Source organism: Puma concolor, chromosome A2, assembly GCF_028749965.1.
Source record: "Puma concolor isolate L17-30 chromosome A2, mPumCon1.1.hap2, whole genome shotgun sequence".
Classification (NCBI taxonomy): domain Eukaryota; kingdom Metazoa; phylum Chordata; class Mammalia; order Carnivora; family Felidae; genus Puma; species Puma concolor.
This window is the reverse complement of record NC_141668.1, coordinates 27,580,691-27,606,141: the sequence shown is the minus strand read 5'-3', so window position 1 is coordinate 27,606,141 and position 25,451 is coordinate 27,580,691. Positions and strand designations below refer to the sequence as shown.

At 37.4% G+C, this 25,451-nt stretch overlaps 1 long non-coding RNA gene across 2 annotated transcripts in view; it reads left to right on the top strand.

The window, feature by feature from the left end:
- LOC147583080 (uncharacterized) overlaps window positions 1–25,087 on the top strand; it is a 126,757-nt gene extending 101,670 nt beyond the window's left edge. Inside the window, exons 3-5 of one of the 2 annotated variants that reach the window (XR_015242796.1) lie at window positions 16,068–16,258; window positions 21,045–21,131; window positions 24,905–25,087. This is a non-coding gene — a long non-coding RNA (uncharacterized LOC147583080). The remainder of the gene's footprint in view (window positions 1–16,067; window positions 16,259–21,044; window positions 21,132–24,904) is intronic. The other variant, XR_015242798.1, reaches the window with a different exon arrangement.
- Window positions 25,088–25,451: the final 364 nt, after the last annotated feature.

Here is a 25,451-nt window from a genome sequence, read left to right as displayed (position 1 = left end):
AATTATTTACAAGAGCATAGCAAGAATAGCAGCTGACCATAGAGGCTCTTTGCTGGAACTTCTTATAAGGAATCTCTACATTGAACTTTTAACAACTTCTTGATGCCAGAAGCCAAATACTTGACATCAGACTTTACCTGCAAAACTTATAGATCTGACTGAATCTCTGTCTTTTCAAGATTTCCAAAAACTCTGCCAGGAAGTGATGTTCTTTATTAACTTAGCCAGGCTGCTATGTAGCAAGGTACCAGGCTGATATTTCTTTAGAGGCTTCATAAAGTCAACCTTAGTTCCTTAAAGCTATCTGGTCATATCTGAGTCTATGCCTGTTTCTCTCATATATGACATTCTAGGAAGAGCCTTGGGAATATAATCAATGTTTCTAATTACATCTTGTCATAAGGAGAACAGGCTTACTTGTAAACAATGCTTCTCATGTAATTTAGCATACCAAGTAAGCCCAATTTTTCATAAAAATATTTTTTGAAGCTTTTTAAATTTCTAGAAGCCCTCTGGAAAATTTCAGTTAGGTTATGGATGAAACACTTCACTTTAGAATTTGTTTTGGGGAAGTATGTAAAAAATAGATCAACATTTGATCTATTTGAACATTTGGTTAAATGATCTATTTGAACATTTGATTAAATATTGTTTCATGATGATTTGTGATCCTACTTAATTATCCATTTAACTAAAATGACAATAAAAGATATTAAAGGCAAATATAGAAGGTAACATAGTTGTGAGCAAAATTTTGCTTTTTTTTCAAATTTTAAGTTTTAAATTTTTTATTGAATTAACATACAGTGTTATTAATTTCAGATGTACAATGTAGTGATTCAACAATTATATATATTTGTCAGTGTTCGTCAAGATAAGTGTACACCTCTCCTCTGGCAACCACCAGTTTGTCTTTTTCTTTGTTGTTCATTTGTTTTGTTTCATAAATTACACATATGAGTGAATCATACAATATTTGTCTTTCTCTTATTTAACTTGGCATTATACCCTCTAGGTTCATCCATCCATCCATGTTGTTGCAAATTACAAATTCTCATTCTTTTTTATAGGTGAGTAATATTTCATTATATATAATTTACATTTTTTGTATCCATTCATTTATGGATGGACATTTTCCTAATCTGGGGAAAGAAACAGACATCCAGATCGAAGAAGCATAGAAGGTCCACCAAAAAATTAATCCAACGAGGTCATGCCAAGACAGATATTAAACTGGCAAAAAGTAGTGATAAAGAGAATTTCAAAAGCAGCAAGAAAAAAAAAAGCCAGTTACATACAAGGGAAATTCCATAAGGAGATCAGCTAATTTCTCAATAGAAATTTTGCAGACTAGATTGAGTGGCATGATATATTAAAACTAATGAAAGGAAAAAACCTGCAACCAAGAACTCTACCCAGCAAGATAATCTGTATCTCTTTGTGTTCTGGATTATATTTACCAACAAAACTTAAAGTTAGTCGCCACTAAAACAGCTTTACAAGAACAGGAAATGTACTTCTTTGAATGGAAAGAAAAGGCCATTACAGCAAGAGAAATTAAGAAAGCATTTTTATTTAAAATTGAAAGCAAACAAACAACCAAAAAAACAAAGTCCTAGGAATAAACTTAGCCAAGGAGGTAAAGACCTATACTCTGAAAAGTATAAAACATTGAGGAAAGAAATTGAAGATGACACAAAGAAAAGATATTCCATGCTCATGGACTGGAAGAACCAATATTTTAAAATGTCCATACTACCTAAAACAATGTACAGATTTAATGCAATCTGTACCAAAATACCAACACTTTTTCATAGAACTAGAACAAATTAAGCTTAAAATTTGTGGAAGCATAAAGACCCCAAACAGCCAAAGAAATCTTGAGTAAGAACAAAGCTGGAGGTATTACAAACCCAGATTTCAAGATAGATACAAAACTGTGGTAATCAAAACAGTATGATCTTAGCACAAAAACAGACTCATAGATCAATGGGAAAAACACAGAACCCAGAAATAAACCCACTGTTACATGGTCAATTTAAGTATATTCTTATTTCCTTTGTCAATGGGGAAAAGATAGTCTCTTCAACACATGGTGCTGAGAAAAATGGACAGCTACATGCAAGAGAATGAAACTGGGCCACTGTCTTACACCATACAAAAATAAACACAAGATGGATTAAGGATCTGAAATCATAAAACTCTTAGAAGAAAACAAGGCAGTAATTTCTTTGACATTGGCCACAGAAATATTTTTATAAATATGTCTCCTCAGGCAAGGGAAATGAAAATAAAATTAAACCATTGGGCTTATGCCAAAATTAAAAGCTTTTATTTTTCTTTAAACTAACATCTTTTTGTTGGTTTCAAGTTTTTTCAAATTCTAGTTAGTTAACACATAGTGTAATATTTGTTTCAGGAGTAGAATTTAGTGGTTCATCATTTACACATAACACCCAGTTCTGACCACAAGTGCCCTCCTTAATACTCATTTAGCCCATCCCTCACCTATCTCTAGCAACCCTCAGTTTGTTCTCCATAGTTAAGAGCCTCTCATGGTTTGCCTCTCTCTTGTTTTCCTTTCCCTATGTTCATCCGTTTTGTTTCTTAAATTCCACATATAAGGGAAATAAAATGGTATTTGTCTTCCTCTGACTTATTTCAGTTATCATTATACACTCTAGCTCCATTCATGCCATTGCAAGTAGCAAGATTTCATTCTTTTTGATGGCTGGATAATATTCCATGATAGATAGATTAGATAGATGATAGATAGATAGATACATAGATAGATATAGATGTCCCACATCTTTATCCATTCATCAGTTGATAGACATTTGGATTGTTTCCATAATTTGGCTATAAATGCTGCTATAAACATGGGGGTGCATGTGCCCCTTTGAATCAGTATTTTTAAAATTTTTTTTTCAACGTTTATTTATTTTTGGGACAGAGAGAGACAGAGCATGAACGGGGGAGGGGCAGAGAGAGAGGGAGACACAGAATCGGAAACAGGCTCCAGACTCTGAGCCATCAGCCCAGAGCCCGACGTGGGGCTCGAACTCACGGACCGCGAGATCGTGACCTGGCTGAAGTCGGACGCTCAACCGACTGCGCCACCCAGGCGCCCCTGAATCAGTATTTTTATATCGCTGGTTTGACTCAACTCAAGCTCAGTGAGGCCCTGGACTGGTCCACTAACAACACAGGGATCAAACCCTGCTCTGAACAGGCAAAGAATCATTGCAGATGAGTGGACTAAAGGCAGAAGCAGCTCAGCCACAACAGTAGGGCACATGGAACACACATAGGAGATACCCACAATGCCAGGTTCTGGTGAATAGGGGACATTGCATTGCAGCGCACTATAGAACCTCCTCTTCTTAAGGCCACTACTTTCAAGAGCAGGAGGTATAGTTGACTTTCCAAACATATAGAAACAGACACAGAAACAGACTTGACAAAATGAAGACATACAGGAATATGTCCCAAATGTAATAAGAGAACAAAATCACAGCAAGAGAGCTAAATGAATGATCACTAATATGCCTGAGAAAATTTAAAGTAATGGTCATAAAGATACTCATCAGATTTAAGAGTGAAGGAAATCGGTGAGACTATTAACAAAGAAATAGAAAAAAGAACCACTCAGAGATGAAGACCATAATAAGTGAAATTAAAAATACATTAGATGGAATAAATAGTAGGCCAGAGGAAGCAGAATAGATCAGTTATCTGGAAGGCTAAGGAATGGACAGCAATCAAGCTGAACAGGAGAGAAAATTAAAAAATGAAAATAGACTAGAAAATTCACTGACACCATTAAGCATAATAACATTTGCATTATAGGAAACCAGAAGCAGAATATAAAGAAAAAGGGACAGAAAATTTATTTGAATAAATAGCTGAAAACTTCCCAAATCTGGGAAAGGAAACAGAACTTCAGATCCAGGAGGACTAACTAACAAGCCCAACAAAATCAACCCAAGGAGGTCCACTCCAAGCCACATAACAATTAAAATGGGAAAAGGTAGTGATAAAGAGAGAATTTTAAAAGCAGCAAGAGAAAAGAAGACAGTTATATACAAGGGAAACCCCATAAGGCCATCAGCTGATTTCTCAGCAGAAACATAGCAGGCCAGGAGAGAGTGGCATGATATATTCCAAGTATAGAAAGAAAAAAACCTGCAGCTAGAAGACTCTACTCAGCAAGGCTGTCATTCATATAGAAGGAGAGATAGTTTCTAAGACAGACAAAAGTTCAAGAAATTCATCACCCCTAAACCAGCCTTAAAAGAAATGTTAATGACGATTCTTTGAGCAGGAAGACAATATATGAGAGTATGAAAAATAGGAAGCACGAAATCAGTAAAACTAAGCATAACTATAAAAATCAGTCAAGGGATTCACAAGGGATAAAAATATGACACCATATACCTAAAATGTAGGGGAGGGGTAGTAAAGAATGGGTTCACTTAAGTGACTATCAACTTAATATAGACTGCTACATATAGAAGATGGGATATATAAACCTACTGGTAACCACAAATCAAAAACCAGTAATAGATATTCAAAGAATGAAGAGAAAGGAATATATCACCAAAGAAAGCCAGCAAAATACAAGAAAGAGAGCAAGAGAAGACAGGAACAGAAAAGAGCTACAAAAACAACCATAAAACAAGTAACATGGGCAATGAAGTGCAAACTTGTCAAATAATTACTTTGATGTAAGTAAACTAAATGCTCCAATCAAAAGAAAAATGGTGACAGAGTGGATTAAAAAACAAGACCCAGTTTTGCTGCCTACAAGTGACTCATTTTAGACCAATAGACATACAGGTTGAAAGTGAAGGGATGGAAAAGCATTATTCATTCAAATGGAAATGAAAAGAAAGCTAAGGTAGCAATACTTATATCACACACATAAACTTTTGAGAGAGACAGAGAAAGCATGAAAGGGGGAGAGAGGGAGGGAGGGAGGGAGAGAGAGAGAGAGAGAATATGAATATCCTCAGCAGGCTCCACACTCAGCTCAGAGCCTGATGTAGGGCTCAGTCCCATGACTGTGAGATTATGACCTGAGCTGAAATCAAGTCAGATGCTCAACTAACTGAGCCACCCAAGTGCCCCTTGCACAAATAGACTTTAAAACAAAGACTATAACGAGAAAAAAAAGGACACTATATACTAATAAAAGGGACAATCAAACAAAATATAACTATTGTAAATATTTATACACCCAACATGCTGGCACCTAAATACATAAAGCAGCTAATAACAACATAAGGAAGTAATTGATAGTAATGCAGTAATAGTAAGGGATCTTAACATTCCACTTACATTAATGGGTGGATCATTCAAGCAGAAAATCAACAAGGAAACAGTGGCTCTGAATGACACATTTGGCCAGATAGATCTAACAGGTATATTCAGAACATTCCATCCTAAAACAGAATACAGATTCAAGTGCACATGGAACATTCTCAAGAATAGATCACATATTAGGCCACAAAACAAATCTCAACAAATTCAAAAAGATCAAAATCATACCATATATCTTTTCTGACCATAGGTAGAAAACTCTCAAGACTCCACCAAAAACTATTAGAATTGATAAATTCAGTAAGGTTACAGGATACAAAATCAATAGACAGAAATCTGTTGCATTTCTGTACATCAATAATGAAGCAGCATAAAGAGAAAATATGAAAACAATCCCATTTACAATTGCACCAAAAAGAATAAAACACCTAGGAATAAACTTAACCAAGGGAGTGAAAGACCTGTGCTTTGTAAACTATAAAATAGTGATGAAATAATTTGATGATGACACAAAAAATGGAAAGACATTCCATGCTCATAGATTGGTAGAATAAGTATTGTTAAAATGTCTTTATTACCCAAAGAAATCTAAAGATTTATTGCAATCCCTATCAAAATACCAACATCATTTATCATTGAACTGGGCCAATAATCTTAAATCTGTATAGAACCACAAAAGATCCTGAATAGCCAAAGCAATCTTGAAAAACAAAACTGTAGGTATCACAATTCCAGACATCAAGTTATATTTATAAATATGTAGTAATCAAAACGATATGGTATTGGCATAAAAATAGACACATGGATCAATACAACAAAATAGAAAAACGGAAATTAACCCACTATTGTACAGCCAGTTAGTATTTGGACAGTCTCTTCAACAAATGGTGTTAGGAATCCTGGACAGCTGCATGCAGAAGAATGAAACTTGATCAGTTTCTTAGATTGCACACACAAATGAATTCAAAATGGATTAAACACCTAAATGTGAGATCTGAAACCATACAAATGCTAGAAAAGAGCGCAGGCAATAATTTCTCCAACATATCCATAGCAACTTTTTTTCTAGACAAGTCCCCTGAGAAAAGAGAAACAAGATCAAAAATAAACTATTGGGACTACACCAAAATAAAAAGCTTCTGCACATCAAAGGAAACAATCAACAAAACTAAAAAGCAACCTACAGAATGGGAGAAGATATTTGCAAATGACATATTTGATAAAAGATCAATATCCCAAATATATATACTAATACTACTCAATCCATTTAAAAAATGGGCAGGAGACATGAACAGACATTTCTCCAAAGAAAATATACAGATGGCCAACAGACACATGAAAAGATGCTCAATATAACTTACCACCAGGGGAATGCAAATCAAAACTATAATGAAATATCACCTCACGCTTGTCAGAATGTCTAAAATCAACAACACAAAATCAACAGGTGTTGGTGAGGATGTGGAGAAAGGGGAACCCTCTTGCACTGTTGGTGGGAATGCAAACAGGTGCAGCCACTCTGGAAACCAGTATGGAGGTTCCTTAAAAAGTTAAAAATAGAACTACCCTATGATCCAGCAATTGCACTACTAGGTATTTATCCAAAGAATACAAAAATACTAAATCAAAAGGATATATGCACCCCAATGAAAATAGGAGCATTATCTACAAGAACCAAATTATGGAAACAGCCCAAGTGTCCATTGGCTAATGAATGGATAAAGAAGATGTAGTGTATTTGTATACAGTGGAATATTAGTCATAGAAATGAATGAAACCTTGCCATTTGCAATAGCATGTATGGAGCTAGAGAGCCTTATGTTAAATGAAATGTCAGTCAGAGAAAGACAAATACCATCTGATTTCACTCCTATATGGAATTTAAACAAGAACAAAGGGAAAAAAGAGAGAGAGAGAGAGACAAACCTAGAAACAGAGTCTTAACTTTAGAGAATAAAGTGATACTTACCAGAGGGCAAGTAGGGGAGGGGAGGGGAGGGGAGGGGATGGGTGAAATAGGTGATGGGGATTAAAGAGTACACTTATCATGATGGGCACTAAATAATAGCACTGTGGAATCACTATATTGTACACATGAAATTAATATAATACTGTATGTTAAGTATACTGGAATTAAAATTAAAACCTTAATAAAAACGTCTCATTAGAGATATATAACAAACTGAAATGTCATATTGCAGTTTAGGTTAGTAACATTTAGAATAATGTTTATTGATGATTCTGAGCGTGTGTTTTCAAAATTAGCCCAGTGTCAATGTATTTTCCTTTGTTTCACTTCCACTTCTGAAATGAATGTTTTCTGAGGTTCTAAACATATGTGTTCGTTCAGGTTACTATACTGTTCTGTATTACAAGCAGGTAGTTTGCAATCCAGTAGGTCAGAAAATCCATTGCATGATTACACCACTATGGTAGGGAACTATCCTTTGGCTCACGATTCAGTAGTAATAAGCTCTCCTATATACTACCAAGTATTAATGTAGCCCTTCTTAGTTTCTAGAGCTGACCCTAGGGAAAAAGTGATGTGAGTGAAGTCTGTTTTCATTCTACATTTATTTTATTCCTTGAGTTATATTTTCTCTCTTCCCCTCCTGAAAACCTTTCTGGAGAACTACTCTGAGGAGCCTATCAACACTAATCACTTTAATTATTATTCTGCCAAAGGGAATTTACATTTAACAGAGGTTAAAGCAATAAAGCACCAGTGATAGAATTTTAGCATTTGAAAATTAGTTGGAGAAGAGTTCTTTGGAAAAAGGAGTGCAAAAAAGTGAAAGAGGATGCTTTTAGAATCCTGTCTTTAAGGAAATTCCTCCATTCTGACTAAGCCAGTTCACAATGATCCCTAAACAGGACCACTTAATTCAAATCTTAAAACAAAACAAAACAAAAACAAACAGAAAACAAAAATTGATATATGCAGAATTAAATGGAGTGCACAGATAGAAGCTATTTTCATTTATCTATACAAGGTTTTGCATCACCAAAATTAGATCATAATATCTAGGTAAGCATTTGCATCTGATACAAGGTGGTTAGCTCTCAGGGTGACTGGGAGCTGGCTGTACATTAGATTTATGAAGACCAGAATACAAAATAGAGTTCAAATCATAGTATACTGCTTTGATAGAATTCAGTTATACATCCTCTTTACCAAGGAAAGCCTAATAAATATCACTAATAATTTTATCTTAAAAAACCATTTGGAGATATCAATATTAAAGCTTTTGACATTAGAAGGCTACATGAAAAACTCGTTATTAGAAACCAGTCCTTTATTTTGTATTTACTGGACTATCAATTTGTTAAAACATGAGTTTCATAATACTAGAATTTGAGAATTTATAAATAATCTGGGATATATGTCACCCCGGGGGGGGGGGAGGGGAATAACTTCTCTGTGTACCAAATGTAGAAAAAAAAATTAACTGAAAATGTATTGTTCTGATATTTCATTATTTCCCTTAAAAAATGATAATCTGGGTTTCCTTTGATTTATTTCAAAACACATGTGGATGGATCATGAGTAGAACACAGGCCCCAGTTATACAATATTCTGACAACATCCTGTTTATGATAGTCCAAATCGCAAGCAGCTTCAACACAAGTAAAATATACTGACATATATCAATGTAAATAAAATGTGTATAACAATATACATATTGTTATGTATAAAGCAGTAAACCAAAGAATAATAGTTACTGAATAAAGCATTTTTGTTGTTTTCTGTTCAGTATCCAAGATTGTCCAATATTTTGCTGATAGCAAAAAAAAAATACCATCAGGGATTTTTCAAGGTAAACTAATCTATATTAGATATGCATCATTCTTTTATTGACCTCTTTTCCCTATGAAAAGTGGTGACCTCTTAGGCGTATTTATCTGTTTGAAGAGTTATTATTTATATGTGCTAAAAGCAAAAGTTAAATGGTATCATACTGAATTCTTGGTGATGAATCTTAATTAAGACAATGGTCTTTACTGATGCCCAATAAAAAAGTAAATGTATAAGGGATCAATACCACTCAGACCTAGGTTTAGCAGTTTCTGGCAGGGATTTCAGGACTGACAAAAAGTCTATGAATACTAAAGAAAATGACCCAAAGAAGAAGGGCCCTGCCAACTGTTTAAGACCTTATAGGGCTATTGTCTACAACATTGACATTAGCCTCATGTTCAGTTTGTATATGCAGTCTTTTTGTGCCAAGATGGGGAGTGTGGCTGAGAAGATATGTACCTGTAAAAGGTCCACTTAGAGATAACAATTTTACAATGACTACAAAAATGAAAAGCAATGAGTAATAGAACAACATTGACTTAGGGAGAAAGATAGGATCACCCTTGTTCCTTTCACTTAATTGGATGGCTTATCAGATTATCTTGGCAAATAAAGAATTGGAGTCAATCTGCCAGGAAAGAAGCAGCATGCTGATAGCAGAATTATTCCAACCAGGATCCAAACACACTCTAAATGGAAAGGTTTCTCAGCTCAGCTGAACCTGCATACTTCCTGCCTACAGGAAGGAAACATACAGAGTAGAAACTGTCAAGTTGCCCTGACTAGTTACAATTTATATGTAGCTTGGTTATATTTAGCTAATATTATTATTCCTTGCACAAAGGATTCTTACTCATCTGAGAACAGTCTCCAAACTGGTATTTAGAAGTAACAGTTTTGAATTAATTGCCTGATATTTCTTAAGCACCATGGTGTAAAACCATCCGAAGGCTTTGACTTCAGCACTTATTCTCGGATTTACTCGGAGTCAAACTTGGAAAAGTCTCTATTTCTCAGTGCCTCAGTTTCCTCAACTGTCATATGCGAATAACTTATATTCCATTTCCTGAAGAAAAAATGTGATAAATTTAAAAATGCTTTTTAAACCATGGGATGATGTACAAATGTGAGGTTTTGTCATTGTTGTCATCATCATCCTGCAGGCATAAGTACTTCATTTATGCCACTCAGGGGCTGCAAAGTCTCCTGTTCCCTTATATTGCTGATAAACTTTCTTGCCAGGACTGTCACCTGTCATGCATGGAGATGGGAGAAATTCCATGTGTGTGGTAGGGGAGAACCTTTGTGGTCAGAATTAGTCAAGCACCAAATGCAGGGAGTCCTAAACTTCACATCATCCTATGGAGTGTGAGATCCGTTCTATTACTAGAGGAAACACCCTCCCACCTGTCAGACTCCTCATATAGGGTAACTCTGAAGAAGGGATTTGCTCAGGGGGAAATAAGCAGGCTGTTTGACATAGACAGTCTCTATGAGAGGGTGCTGCTTGCTCACAGAGTGTCTGAGGAAGCCAGGCACCTTGTACCTTTGAGGGGAGGACAGCTGGGAAACAAAGTCTGTGGTTGTTACACGGCAGGTGGAGGGAGCCACTAATTCTGTGGAAGACTAGCTTGGTTCCTCCATTAGCTGAGATAATGAGAAGTGCCCTGAGATCCGGCTAGCTCATTGTTCAAGCATTACAGAGTGAATACCCAGAGTCTTTTACAAACAGCACTGATTCTGGTATGGTACTGACTCGCTACCCCCTTCTTCTTTGAGAAAGACCATTTTATTCCTTCTTAATTCCCAAAAATTGGACTGGCAGGAAAATTTCTCTGATTTCTGCATCATGCCTAACCATTTATAAGAGGTGTTTTGGCCTGTGCAGTGAATGCATGGGATCTGGGGCCAGTCTGTCAGGCCTCAAATCCCAGTTCAGCCTAGGAGTTCTAGAATCATCAGCATGTTAGTATCTGAGCCTCAGCTTAGTCGCGTGGAAAGCACAAATAACAAAAATACCTGTCCCAGGGGCACCCGGTGGCTCAGTCGGTTAAGCGTCTGAGTCTTGATTTTGGCTCAGGTCACGATCTCATGGTTTGTGGGTTTGAGCCCTGCATTGGGCTCTTCGCTGACAGCATGGAGCCTGTTTGGTGTTCTCCCTTTCTGCTGCTTCTGCCATACTCTGTCTGTCCCTGCTCTCTCAAAATAAATGAATAAACTTAAAAAAAATACCTGTCCCATAGATTCCTAGAGATAGTAAAGAACTGAGACAAGCATGTCCTAGATATAAAATATTCAATAAAAGTTGATATTTCTTGGACCTTTAAGTTTGATTGCTAAGCATTAAAGGTCTTAGAAGCAACACTTGCTGACTGAGGTAAGGAAAGGAAATTTATTGATCACATATATTGATCCCCTACACTGCTCCAGGCATTTAATCCTCAAATAATCTAAGGTTTAGAAATAGCCAAGGAAAACCAATGAATCACTGAAATACTAATTAGTAAAAATGTATTATGGACATACAGAAGAAGGCAGTTTGCAAACTGGGGACACTCAAACCAAAACATGGAATGAGGCCAGGTGTATATTGTTATAAAGCACCTTATATAGTGAGAAAGCATGGTTTATTCCTCACGGTGATTGGTTGTAATATTAGAATTCTCTTGAATAATAGGAAATTGGTCAGTTGTTATCTCACATGAACCTTGGGAAAGTTTAAGTTTTGCTTGTGATTTTCAGAGGCATAAGCAAGAACTGACCCAGGTCAAGTTAGTCTTGCAAAATAAGCTAAATTAAGCTTTGTTTGTATGATTCAACTGGTTTTGTGTGTTCAGGGAATTTTCAAGGCTAGTCTTCATTTGTTTTTTTTATTTTAACAAATCATAAGTTTTGTTTACAGATGAGAAAACTGAAACCCTGAGTAACTGTCTGAGGTCACGCAGCAGGTAGCCAATGGAGGAGATCTCAGGACCATCTGACTCCATGACCTTGCTGCTTTCTCTGTATTATTCTATATCCAAATCTTTGTTCCTCCATTAGTTTTCTCTCTCACCCACTTCCCAATAAGAATGATTATAAAGCACACTTATACACGGTTCCCATGTACATGCCCAGAGGCACTCTCGGAGAGAGATAATTAGCTAGAAAAAGATGTTCATATCTTCCTTCTAATCTTCCATATAGCAACAAAGGAAACGTTCTTAAAAAACACTCTTATTTCTTCCAGTGTTTAAACTCCATAGCAGATGCTCACAAAAAGATACCAACAGGCATCTCTCTACTCATTAACATGCATACACACATAAGTATAGTAGAAATGAGGTTGTGGGCAGACTGGCATATAAAGCAGAAGGTCATCATATTATGTGCAGTAAAGTTGCAAGGAAAATTATAGAACTCAAACTACATGGACACAAAAATTAGTTTTGAATCTAAAAATTAGTTTGAATCAGTTTGCTGCTTTAATTTTGAAAGAAAAAGAAAGCCAACCAATAACCATAGGATGTAGGAATAAAAATTGGTTACTGGGAGAGACTGTGGAGTTCTATGGAAAGTCGGGTAGAATAGAAGACATTGCTTACTAGTCTGAGAAGGTGCTAGAACAACAAAACTCCAGAAAACAAAATGAAGCAAACAAATGGAAAGGCTCACGTCTATGGCAAGATAGTTCCGGAGTTGGGATCTAGGTCTAAGTAGGGTAATATTTTAAGAAGAATGTAAATGGGGGCAAGGACACAATACTTCTGTTTAAGGAATGGTGTGTGAACCATGCTAGAGGCTCCATCCCAGCAGGACTCAGGGGCGGCTAGCCACAGGGCCAGTTAAGCAAGTGCTGCTGTAGGAATTCAGCATCTACAGTGACCAAAATGGAAATTAGCTGTCTTCATAACCAGCAGCATCCTTGGATGGCTGACATGACAGTCCATTGAGTACTACCTCCCAAGTCATACAGGATCCAGAAGATGATAGCCTGTAAGAAAATATAGGGACTTTCTCTGTCCTATGTCATTAACCACTGAACCAAAGCAAAGGAGTCACTGTATAGGGCTGGCATTCGTGGGGCCCAGATATCAAATAAGGAATTAAAAAACAAAATTTTAGTGTTTATTTTTGAGAGAGAGAGAGTGGGGGAGGGGCAGAGAGAGAGGGAGGCAGAGAATCCAAAGCAGGCTCCCTGATATCAGTGCAATGGGGCTCAAACTCATCAACCGTGAGATCGTGACCTGCGCCAAAGTCAGCCGCTCAACCAACTGAGCCACCCAGGCACCCCAGGAATTTTTTTTTTAATTTGCTTGTCCACTGACTTTATATCCAGGCTCTTGTAGCCTGAGAGACTAAATTTTACAAGCATGTGCATGCACACAGAATTGTTATAAACACACTCTATTTTGTTTACTTTACACTGCACCTGAGCCAAGGGTCAGAGAGGTCTTGCACTAAAACCTAGAAATTGGCCCATGGAGAGCTGATAATCCAGGCCTTTATCTGAGTTCATGGGCTATGGTTTCCTTTATAGTCCTGTGCATTTAATTTTCTTCAGCTAAAATCAGTATTCTGAGAAGGGATCCATAGGCTTCACCCAATTATCAAGGGGTAATGGCACTAAATAGGCAAATACTGCAGATGCAGTTCCAAACTTAGAACTCTAGACAGGGAAGGTAGGACAGGGTCCCTGACCACAGTGGACACATGCCATAGTAACATTATTCCTCCTTTAAAAGGCTGGTTGGTCCCACTATAAAAATATTCTCTATTCTTTTAAAAAATGTATATGCTATGTTTACTTTTATACCTTTTAAATGTCTTTTATGATATGAATATTCTATTTATTTCAAATAAAAACCTTTTAAAATTTCCACTTTTTATGCAATCCTATCCACTTATTAGATTTGTAAGAGCTCTCCAGAGATCACTGAAAGCACGCCATGATATTAATTTAAGCATCTACTCTTTTGCCACACATGTCAAAATAAGTTATATCAGGGAAAAATAATGTACATTTCTTACCTGATTATAATTTCCAGTGTCATATATCATCTTCAGTAAATACTAATTGCTACTAACTGGCATTTGATTGAAGCAGTAAAGAGGTAGATCCATTCTGTTTCGCTAATTGATTCAAGTTGGATGTTGGCCAAGTCTTATAACCTAAATGTCCAATAATAAGGGAATGATTAATTGAATCTCAGCACATCCATATGACAGAATAATGTGAAGCCATTAAAATTGTATTTCAGAAGAATACTTAGTAAAATTAGGATATGCTTATAATAAATTTGCTATCAGTACCTTGGAGAATAAAATCTAGATTCATCATCCTGGACTCTAAGGTCTTACATAATTGGGGCCCTGCATTAACTATCCTTCCCATCTTAAACACCTGTCTTCCTCAGTCATCACACTTCACACTGGTCTTTGTTCTATTTCTGTAACATTTCAAAGACTTTTCCACTGTCAAGACTTTGCATTAGCAGCTTCCACTGCCTTCCATATCTTCACCTGGACAATTCCCTGTCATTGAAAAGGGCCTTTCCTGACCCTGACTCAATGTTTAGTATATCAGTTAGTACTTCTCACTGGCTGATGGCCTTACTTATTTTTAGTTTATTTTTCCTACACCTTCTTCTAGAATGCAAGCTCCTTGAAAACAGGGACTTTCTCTGTCTTGTTCATGGTTTTATTCTCAATGCTTTGAAAAGTGCCCTTAGTAAATGTCCAACATACATGTGCTGAATGAATAAGCCAATAATCTTTTATTTCAAAAGTAAAAATACTTATTTTAGGAATCTTTAAATAATGTAAAAAAAGAAAAAAGAGAATATAAATGACCAGTAACGACTTCCTCCAGATACAATTATCATATACATGCTGGTATATATTAAGGCACAGCTACATAAATACATGACAGTTGAGGTCATTGAATTTTATTCCTCTTTAGTTCTCCTCTTTTCCTTATTATGTACATTTTCCTCTCTTCTCCTTCTGTGAAACGAATTTCCCTGATAGACTTCCATATAACAGGTTAGTGATGATTTTAATTTCCTAGGAATCACTCTACAGAGCTTATCAGTGTATCTGTTTGCCCCCAAATAATGCTCTTCCAAAGAAGAATTTTTTGCACTCCTATTTTTCTGCACTTCTAAACTATGGAATAGAGTACAATGATGGGATAGTGAGGAGAGCTGCGGGACATACAGGAGACACAACCACTTTTTCCTTTGTGGTGGGTTGGGGAAGACCTCAGGAGGAAGTGACTTCTCAGCTGAGACTTGAAACATGTCCAAATCAGCCACACTAAATTTGAGGCAGGAGACCTAGGAAATGGGAGAGGCATGGACTCCCAAACAGAACTACTATATGCAAAAAGGCCCTCAGGTCAGAAAACATTGAACTTTAGGAGGAAAAATGTTTCTCCATGTTACTAGGGCATAATGTGTTAGGGGGTTTTTGATGTTGGGGAAGTAGGCAGAATCCAGATGAGGAGGGCTCCTTCTTAAGCAGTTTATCTTGAGGGCAGTAAGAAGCCTTTAAGTGCTTTCAGCACAGACATACTATCATACGTTTTATACTTTACAAAAGTCATCCACACTGCTCATGGAGAAATATGGAAAGAGAAATGTTACAACCTGTGTGCCTGTACAAACATATAATGAATACTTTTTCATACCTAGAGAGAGAAGACAAGAATGCCTATGCATGTTGTAGACTTACTTCAACCATCCAGGCATCAAGCAACAGAAAAAGGAAATAAGGGTAAGGTGTCCTTAGTGGCTGCTCCAAGGGTCCTTGGAGACCATTATCATGCTCAAAGTTATCTTTACTTGTTATTATACCATCACTAAACAAGGGTCACCATGATTTAGCTGGCATACTAGTTATAAGGGGGCCATAAATCTGGTCTTTCCTCTGGTATAACAGGACCATCTGTCGATTCCTTTTCTAGATGGTCATTGCATAGTCAGGAAGCATCAGCAGGATCTCTATCTGCACCTCTACCCTACTTTGCTCCAGAAATACAAGAACTAGTGATTTCTCCTGGTGACTGTTCCACACGCTGACCAGAGATAGTCTTCCTGCACATAAGACCAGTTGCAGATTGGCTGGCCTTCCCTTCCATCTGCTATTCTCCCCACCGTAAGTTTCAGAATTTACTTGGTATCTCTGGCATGTGGATGGTGCCCTTCTCTCATTTGTGCTACTTATTTGCCTCTCTCTACCCCATTTTCCCAAATATTCCTTTAATCTTTTTGAAGATCGTGTTGGTAGAAGCAGGGTTTTAAAGGGATAGGTGAATAAATTAATGTGAATATAGAAGTCCATGTCATGTCTTAGAAGATTACATAGCTTTTCACAGTATGGAGAGAGATGGCCTATTATTTGGGGAACATTTTTAAGCCTTTGTAATCTACCAAATATTAAATATTTTTGGGCTCCTATTATGTGTGTATATATATATATGTGTATATATATACACATTTATAATTAATGAGGGATATATATATATATATTCATAATTGATGGGACTAAAGATAAGAAAAGCCATTCCTCAAAGAAACAAAGACATAAAAAAGCCAATCCCTTTGGTGTGGTGCCCATTCCCTCACAGATACTCAAAGACTTCACTCTTGTCACCATTCTTACTTGTATTAGTTTCTTATTGCTGCTATAGCAAATTACTAAGAAATGCATGACTTCAAACAACACAAATTTTTTATTTTACAGTTCTAGAGGTCAGATATGTCAAAGACATCTAAGGACTAGAATCAAGGTGTCTTTAGCGGAGCTTTATTCCTTCTAGAGACTTCAGGGGAGAATCCATGCGTTGCCCTTTCTAGCTTCCAGGGATGGCCCATATTTCTTGGCTTGTGGTCGCATTGCTCTAGCTTCTGCTTCAATAATCACATCTCCGTCTGTGACTCTGACTCTCCTGTCTCTCTCTTATAAGGACTCTTATGACTACACTGAGCTCATCTGGAAACTCCAGGATAATCTCCTCATCTCAAGACACTTAATCACATGTTCAAGTCCCTTTTAACATGATAGATGACATATATACAGGTTCTGGGGAGTGAGGTATAGTCATCTTTGGGAAGGAGCATTATTCTGCCTACCACACTCCTGCATATTCAGTTCACAACGATTCTACTTGGTCTTTGATTTTTCTCATTTACCTTTATGCTTTTGTATTCTCACTTGAAAAAGTAATAAAAGTCGTACATACTATCTAGGGTTGCTATGAAGAATAAATGCTTAGAGAGTCTGGCATATATCACATTTAAGAAGCTACTCTTGGGCTGCCTGGGTGGCTCAGTTGGTTGGGAGACCGACTTTAGCTCAGGTCATGATCTCGCAGTTTGTGAGTTCGAGCCCCATGTCGGGCTCTGTGCTGACAGCTCAGAGCCCAGAGCCTGCTTCAGATTCTGTGTCTCCCTGTCTCTCTGCCCCTCCCCTGCTTACACTCTGTGTCTGTCTCTCAATAATAAATGTTTAAAAAAAATTTAAAAAAAAGAAACTACTCTTACTATGGGGAATAATTGAATTTTACAACCACTTTCATGAGGTTAACAATTCTACCATCCACATGTACTTATGGTAAGTAGTAGGACTTATGAGGCCATATATGAGAATTTAATAAGATATAATGCTTTAGTAATTGATTCTTGGAATGTATACACTCACTTTATGAACAATATCATCTTTGAATTACCCTTGAAGAATCATTAATATTTTAGGAAATATAGCAGAAAATTATGAACAGATTATTTGCCATGTTGGCTTCCTTTCCCATCTGTGACAAGGAAAAACACGTACATTTGAGTATTTTGAGTCTTCTTCCTTCCTGTATGTCCAAGAAGATTGCATGTTTTTTGTTTTTTTGTTTGTTTACTTTTTCCCATTGAGCTTCTCCATCCCCACCCATATCTAGTGAATATCGCCTTTGCATAGGTATTTCTTTTTTTTTAAATTTTTTTTTTAACGTTTTATTTATTTTTGGGACAGAGAGAGACAGAGCATGAACGGGGGAGGGGCAGAGAGAGAGGGAGACACAGAATCAGAAGCAGGCTCCAGGCTCCGAGCCATCAGCCCAGAACCCGACGCGGGGCTCGAACTCCCGGACCGCGAGATCGTGACCCGAGCTGAAGTCGGACGTTTAACCCACTGAGCCACCCAGGCGCCCCTGCATAGGTATTTCTTTAGGCTTTTGTGATGCAGTTTTAAGGTAACAAATAGAGGTGCACCAAAACAGAGCGCCATGAATTTAGGACAAGAGGAGAGACTGATCAACACATTGAGTATCATAAGAAAGGGTGTTGTGTACTCAAAAGAAAATAGGAAGTAGAGCAGCTTAAATAAAAAGAACTGAGGCTTCAGAGTTATCATGGGGGAGGGAGATTTTGAAACAATCGGTCATAATTCTAGGGAAGGATACTGATAATGACAGAAATAGAAAACATTTTAAAGATTTTCAGAGCAATGAGAATATCTTTTACCCTTTGACATTATTTGAGAGATGCCAGGGAATAGTGGTTTCTTTTCATTACTTTCAGTCACTAAGTTCTGGTTTTTTTTCAATCCAACTCCAGGCTTTGAATGGTCATGTGAGCCTTAGTTTTTGTTTGAATTCTATCTCACCCACTGGATATGTTACATTCCCTTCGAATTGCTTAAACACTTCCGTGTCAATCATACTTACTCAACGATTTACAGTTCATCTGTCTTCTGCCCCCGACAATCTTTGTCACTTCCAGTCCTCTTCTAAGAAGGAACCGTCCCTTCTTCAGTTCAAGTTCACCTTTTCCACCCGCTCTAACACTATCATTCTTATCTTCAATTTATAAATATGTCCTCAAAATACACAGTCCCACATACGTTATCAATGCTACATTCCTTATGAGCAAGTGCTCTCACTTTCTCCCTTTTACAAAACCTTTTTTAGAGACTCTACAAAAACTACTAGTTTTTTTTTCCTATTTTGCTATTAAACTCACTTTGATCTGATTTTTAATTTTAATAAGAGAGAAAAGGCACTTGTAATAAATCCAGTGACTGCTTTCTACTTAACTTCACTACTCCATAACTTAATAATATTGATCATGTTTTTCTCTCTGTACTATAATACCTGATTCCATTTTCCCTCTTCAGCTCATTGTAATTATTCTCCTCTGGATTTTCTCCTGCTCTATCCCTAACTGTGGGTAAATCCCATGGTTCTGTCTTTGACCCTTAACCCACTAGACAGGCTTTTGTGTTTGATACTATCTGCTTCTACAGATTTTATTAATACCAGTGGACATTCCCAACTAAGCAAAATGTAAAAGGCCATGTAAAATTCGTCTACAAAGCCTCTCATGTTCCCTGTGTCTTTCAATGAAAGCAGTGGCATTATTATTAATGGAAGTGTCTAAAGTTGAAAACTCACACATTCTTGCTATGCTTTACTGCAACCCCATATCATCTGGCTACAAAGCGCTCACTGAATATGCCTGTGTTAATTATGAAATTCCTCCCCTTCCTCCATTGCTCTATCAGTTCAGATTTCCTTTCCAAATTCTCTCAATTATTTTAAGTCACTGAACTGAGCCTTCTTGCAATAATCTTACTCTCTGGTTTATCCTTTTCACAGACCTGCGCATGGCACTCCCTACATGAACACTTGTTTTAAATCTTGGCCAGAAAAGGATGATATATAAGTCCTTTACAATATGACCACAAACTCCTCTCATTCACTCACCAAGCCGCATCTCATCTTTAACTCTGTTAACTAACTTTTAAAAAGATACACAGAGGGGCACCTGGATAGCTCATTCAGTTAAGCATTTGACTTTGGCTCAGGGCATGATCTCACGCTTCACGAGTTCGAGCCCTGCATCCGGCTGTGTGTTGACAGCTCAGAGCCTGGAGTCCGCTTTGGATTCTGTGTCTCCCTCTCTCTCAGCCCCTTCCCTCCTCACACCCTGTCTCTCTCTCAAAAATAAATAAACATTAAAAAAAATTTAAATGGTATGCAGAGCTGAGGAGCACCACTGTCAGAACATCAGGAAGAAACTCTCTAAAGGCACACAACAACACAGTTTCAGGCAGTGTTCCATAGCTATAAATGCTGGAAAGAAGCTCTAATGGACAAAGCTCTTGAGCACAGACAGAGTAAGAGGCTAGTTGAATCTGTGGCACTCCAGAGGCAGGGTCATAAACATTTGACAAGCACTAAAAATGGCTCAAAAAGGGCTAACCACTGGCAACACTACAGAAAAAAAAAGTTATTTGGCATCTTTATAGCTTCCATTTCCATTTCTGAAAACTTCTTCTCTATCACTTCCCTTTTCTCTTCTCTCTCCCCCAACAGATATGCATAATGTCTTTCAACCCAGGGGCTTATGACCTGCTCAGGGACCCTTTTTATGAATGGCGTATGTACCAAGATATTTTCTGATCCTGAATTTTTTCCCCAAACTCATCTACCCTACTTTTCATTCACACAGAACAAGAGAGCAATTTCTGTGGCAAATTACCCAACAGGGAGCTCTTTTTTTATTTTGTCTGTGGCAGATGGTATTTTCCAAAGATGGCTACATAGCATTTCTCATCTCATATGTTGTCTAGAACCTTGCCACTTTCCTATCAAGAGGTGGAGGTTAATTCCCCTCCCTTAATGCTGAGCAGTCTTGTGACTCATGCGTTTCCAGGAGAGTGTGGCAGAAATTACGCTCTATTAATTTAAAGGCTGGCCTTAAAAGGGTGTGGCATCCATCTTGTTGGCTGAAATCCTCATCTTTGGGGCCATAGGCTTCAATGTGAATAGTCTAGTTGTCTAGAAGAAGCCCAAAGTAGCCATATAGAGAAACTACAGGGTAGCGCCCTGAAGTTACATGAAGAGAGAGAGACAAATACTTCCAGCAATTTTGTTCATTTGCTGTTCCAGTTCCAACCTTTGTCTTGACTATAATCACATGATATTTTCTGAGCCAAAAGTGTCCAACTGACCCAGAATTCCTGAGCCACAACACAGGTAAGAAGTCAAAAAAATTGCTTTAAACAACAGATTTTGTCCATTTCTCCAACCGTCTACTCCATATTTAGAGTAAATTCTTTTTCTGTCCAATTTAATTGAAGTTTTTTCCATTCTCTGACTTGGTTTAAGAACAAGCACTGTTGAGACATGGCTTAATTATGCCCATACAATATGGGGCAGTATTTTCTGGGAAGTTCTGGAAAAGGAATTAAACGTGTACTAAAAAATTCATTTTCTTCCACTAGATATCTTCTTCAGAAATGGTGCTAATCTGTAAAAAGCACATTGGGAGTGACAGAATAAAAAGAAAGAACCTGAGTCTTTCACATTGTTGATCGAATGAATTAGTCAAACCTGGAAATGCTTTGATATCTCTTGTATATAAGGGAATATATTCTGATTTAGTTAAGAAATCTGACTTTTCTGTTATTTGCTGCTTAAATCATCATGACTTTTTAAATACCTTAATATAAATGCATGTGGTAGTCAAGGATTATTACTATATCCCTTGCATTATGATTTAGGAATAAGAATGCTCAGAATAAGCCAGGAAAGAAAAACATTAAGAAGTTGGCAAAATAATCCAAAGCCAAAGCAGAGAATTGGTTATAAAAATTTACCAGGCTGCAAACTGACTGCACATATAATAAGCTAGTATCAGGACATCTGAAGGAAGGCAGTGTCTTTTCATTAAGAAAACTACCAGGAATCATCTAAGTGACATGGCTTTCCTGAGGGTCTGGGGTACTAGGGAGACTATTAGGATAAATTATAAAGCACACACAAAGGTAACATTCTCATCTTATGGAGCAACCTAAAACAGGGCCAAAGTGACAGATTTATGGTGAGCGAACTGAAGAAAACTAACTCGACACTTACCGCACGATGGGACTGTGTTCAGGCCATAAAAAGTGTATTATGCTAAGTGAAATCAGTCAGAGATAGACAAATACGATTTCACTGCTGTGTGGAATTTAAGAAACAAGACAGATGAAGATAGGAAAAGGGAAGAAAACATAAAATAAAAACAGAGGCAAACCATGAGAGACTCTTAAATACAGAGAAAAAACTGAGGGCTACTGGAGGGGTATTGAGTGGAGGGATGGGCTAAATGGGTGATGGGCATTAACGAGGGCACTTGTTGGGATGAGCACTGGGTGCCCTATGTAAGTGATGAATCACGAATTCTACTCCTGAAACCAATACTACACTATATGTTAACTAACTTAAATCTAAATAAAAATAAATTAATTAGATTAATGAAATGAAAGAGCAATAAAGTAGCTTACTAGTACTGACCACATGAGTAGGCAATAATAACTAAGATATTGCTTATTTTGTATTAGGCATTACTGTAAGGACTTTACATTTACCAACTCCTTCAATTCCAGGAAAAGCCTTTGAAGCGTGTATATTAGTTCCTCCCTCACTTTCAGATAAGGAACAGGCCAAGAGAGGTTGAACAGCTTGCTCATGGTCATACAGTTAGTACAATTCTGAGATTTGAAACCCATGCACCCCGGCCCCAGAGCTTCTGTTTTTACCTCTGTGCTGTATTTTGAGGATGATTTACATGGTGAAGTTTGCAATAATTCATACTGCTTCCTTTAGGTTGGCTCAGGAGCTGGGATGAAATTAACCCTTCAGGCAGTAAATATCACTGATCAAACTATGAGATAAAAACTCCCCTGCAGTGGAAATGAAGACATGATGATATCCCAGGGGATTTTTCTCGCTTTACACAAATCCATTTTAAATATAAAATGCCTCATAAAAAGAGAATGACCATGTTGTAACAAGAATTTAGACACTGACATGTCTGAAGTATGATAAATAATATGGCAGAAATATATTTATGTAAGAAATATTTGGGGGCAAAGTGTCATTTCTTTAGCTCCTGGAAACCTTACAGTGATAGCTTGCTCTGACTAAAGTTAGCTCTGGCTAGCCTCTACCAAGGTACTTTCACTTAGGGTAGGATTTTAAGCTACTTTCAGACAGATAAATTGCCTACATCAGCATCTTTTTTTTTTAAACCACTGGAGACTTTTTTTTTTTTTTAATGTTTATTTATTTTTGAGAGAGACAGAGAGTGAGCAGGAGAAGGGCAGAGAGAGAGAGGTGGACAGAGGATCCGAAGAGGGCTCTGCACTGACAGCAGACAGCCAGAGGCGGGGCTCAAACCCACGAACCACATCATGACCTGAGCCGAAGTCAGATGCTCAACCTACTAACCCACCCAGGAGCTCCCTACAGCAGCATCTTCAAATACCTCCATGTGTGTAGGAGGGATTAAAAATGATGATTACTCATGTAAATAAATTGCTTGTCTTAGAAACTGATCCTGGAAAAGACTCCTAACAAGGTACAACTACTCAAAGAACAGAAAATGAGCACTGACAGAAGAGAGATACATGCGTGGAAAGTATGAGAAGCCATAAAGATACTTATGAAAAAGGGAATCAAGTAGCAGCAAAAGCCAAGAAAAAATAACCTTGGCAACAGAAAGTTTAAACATTTAGAGCTAGGGAAAAAAAGGAGAAAATTCATACTAGCTGAAAACAACAGATGCCTTAGAGGATAGTATTTTTCACTCATGCACTCACAAACATGCTCAGAATAGGATATCTATCCAATAATTTCAACAAAAGACAACAGAATCTTATGTTAAGGCTGAAGGATAAAATGCAAAAGTTCATTCTGAGTCACCAATTTTGGAAAAATTGTTATGAAATCGAATTTCTACCTTTTCTTTTCATTCTTTTAAAAAGAGAACTCTAGAGCTAGAACTTGACCTTCAGCTGCATTGTCACTTTACATTCAAAATTACATAATTCCAGTAATCTTACTAAATTTTATGGACCACCAATTACATTATAAGAAATTTGCTCTTGGAGAGCCTTGGTGGCTCAGTCAGTTAAGTGTCTGACTTTGGCTCAGGTGATGATCTCCTGGTTTGTGAGTTCGAGTCCTGCATCAGACTCTGTGCGGACAGCTCAGAGCCTGGAGCCTGCTTTGGATTCTGTGTCTGCCTCTCTCTCTGCCCCTACCTTGCTTGAGCTCTCTTTCTCTCTCTCTCAAAAATAAATTAAAAACTTAAAAAAATTTTTAAAAATTGCTCTTAAATGACCCCTGGCCTTGGCTCAGGCCAGGATCCTCCTTGCTTTGGACAGCACAACACCCCACTGGGTATTTCTCTGGAATCTGATTGTCATTGCAAGGAAATATTCTCACTTTATGGCCAGAGAGAATCAGAGGGAAATTTCTGCCAGAAAAATGTATTGCACCAACCCAATACAAGAGGTTAAGGGGGAGAGGGAGGAATACTTTTATTCTGACATTGTCTCTGGTTTAAAAACTTCATGCATTTGTAGTATATGTTTGGGTGTTCAGAATCATCTAGAAAAGACCAGGAAAGCCTGAAATGATGGTAGAAGTAGGCCGGCTGGTCTATTTCTGTGCCTGCTAGAAGAGAAGTGCACATTCTTAGCCCTTGAAAAATATATATCTAGAGATTATAAATCATTTGCTTATCATAGCAGAAATTTGTTAAATAATATATCAGGAGATTAAAAAAAAGAAAAAAATCGCTTGCAGAAAATTAGAATATTCCCCAAGATGCTAGCCAGCTGAGTGAAGCTTCCACTTGACATCGAATTCAGAGCTGTAAAAAGCAACACTTGAATTAAATGTTCTCTCTAGCTCAGAGGCATGAATCACCAGGGATGTACCCCGTTACTAATTACTGTGACCTCTGGATTCTGTTTAAGATTACAAGACCAAGCCTTGCCACTTGGCCACCACACCTGACTCTGTTTAAGATTAAAGGGAAGGAATGCGGAGGAGGCTTCATCACTACAACCAGGAGTGAAAGGACATGTGCATAAAACCAAGCTGTGGACAACTAGTTCGCCATCTCGTCACAATACCAATGAGCCAACTTTTATATTCGATGCAGAAATACTGTCTTATTTATCTGATGTTTTACAGACACCGAGTTTCCACTTAGACAGTTGTCCAGGGCCCTGAATCACTTACTTTAATTATGCTAACACCAGTGAATGTGGTCAAGAAATTCCAAGTACCTGATCTAATAACACGATCCAAGTCTTTGCCATTTCATGGCCAATCTTAAGAGTTTCACTTTGAGCAGTTACTCTAAAAGTTTTCTCTTTTTTTTCTGTCATGTAGCAGAAGTGTGCTATTGGATACATCACTGATTTTAATTTTTTTTCTTTAGGAAAAGCCAAAATAATACTTCATCCTGTCTTTAAATACATATTAGTGGGGCGCCTGGGTGGCGCAGTCGGTTAAGCG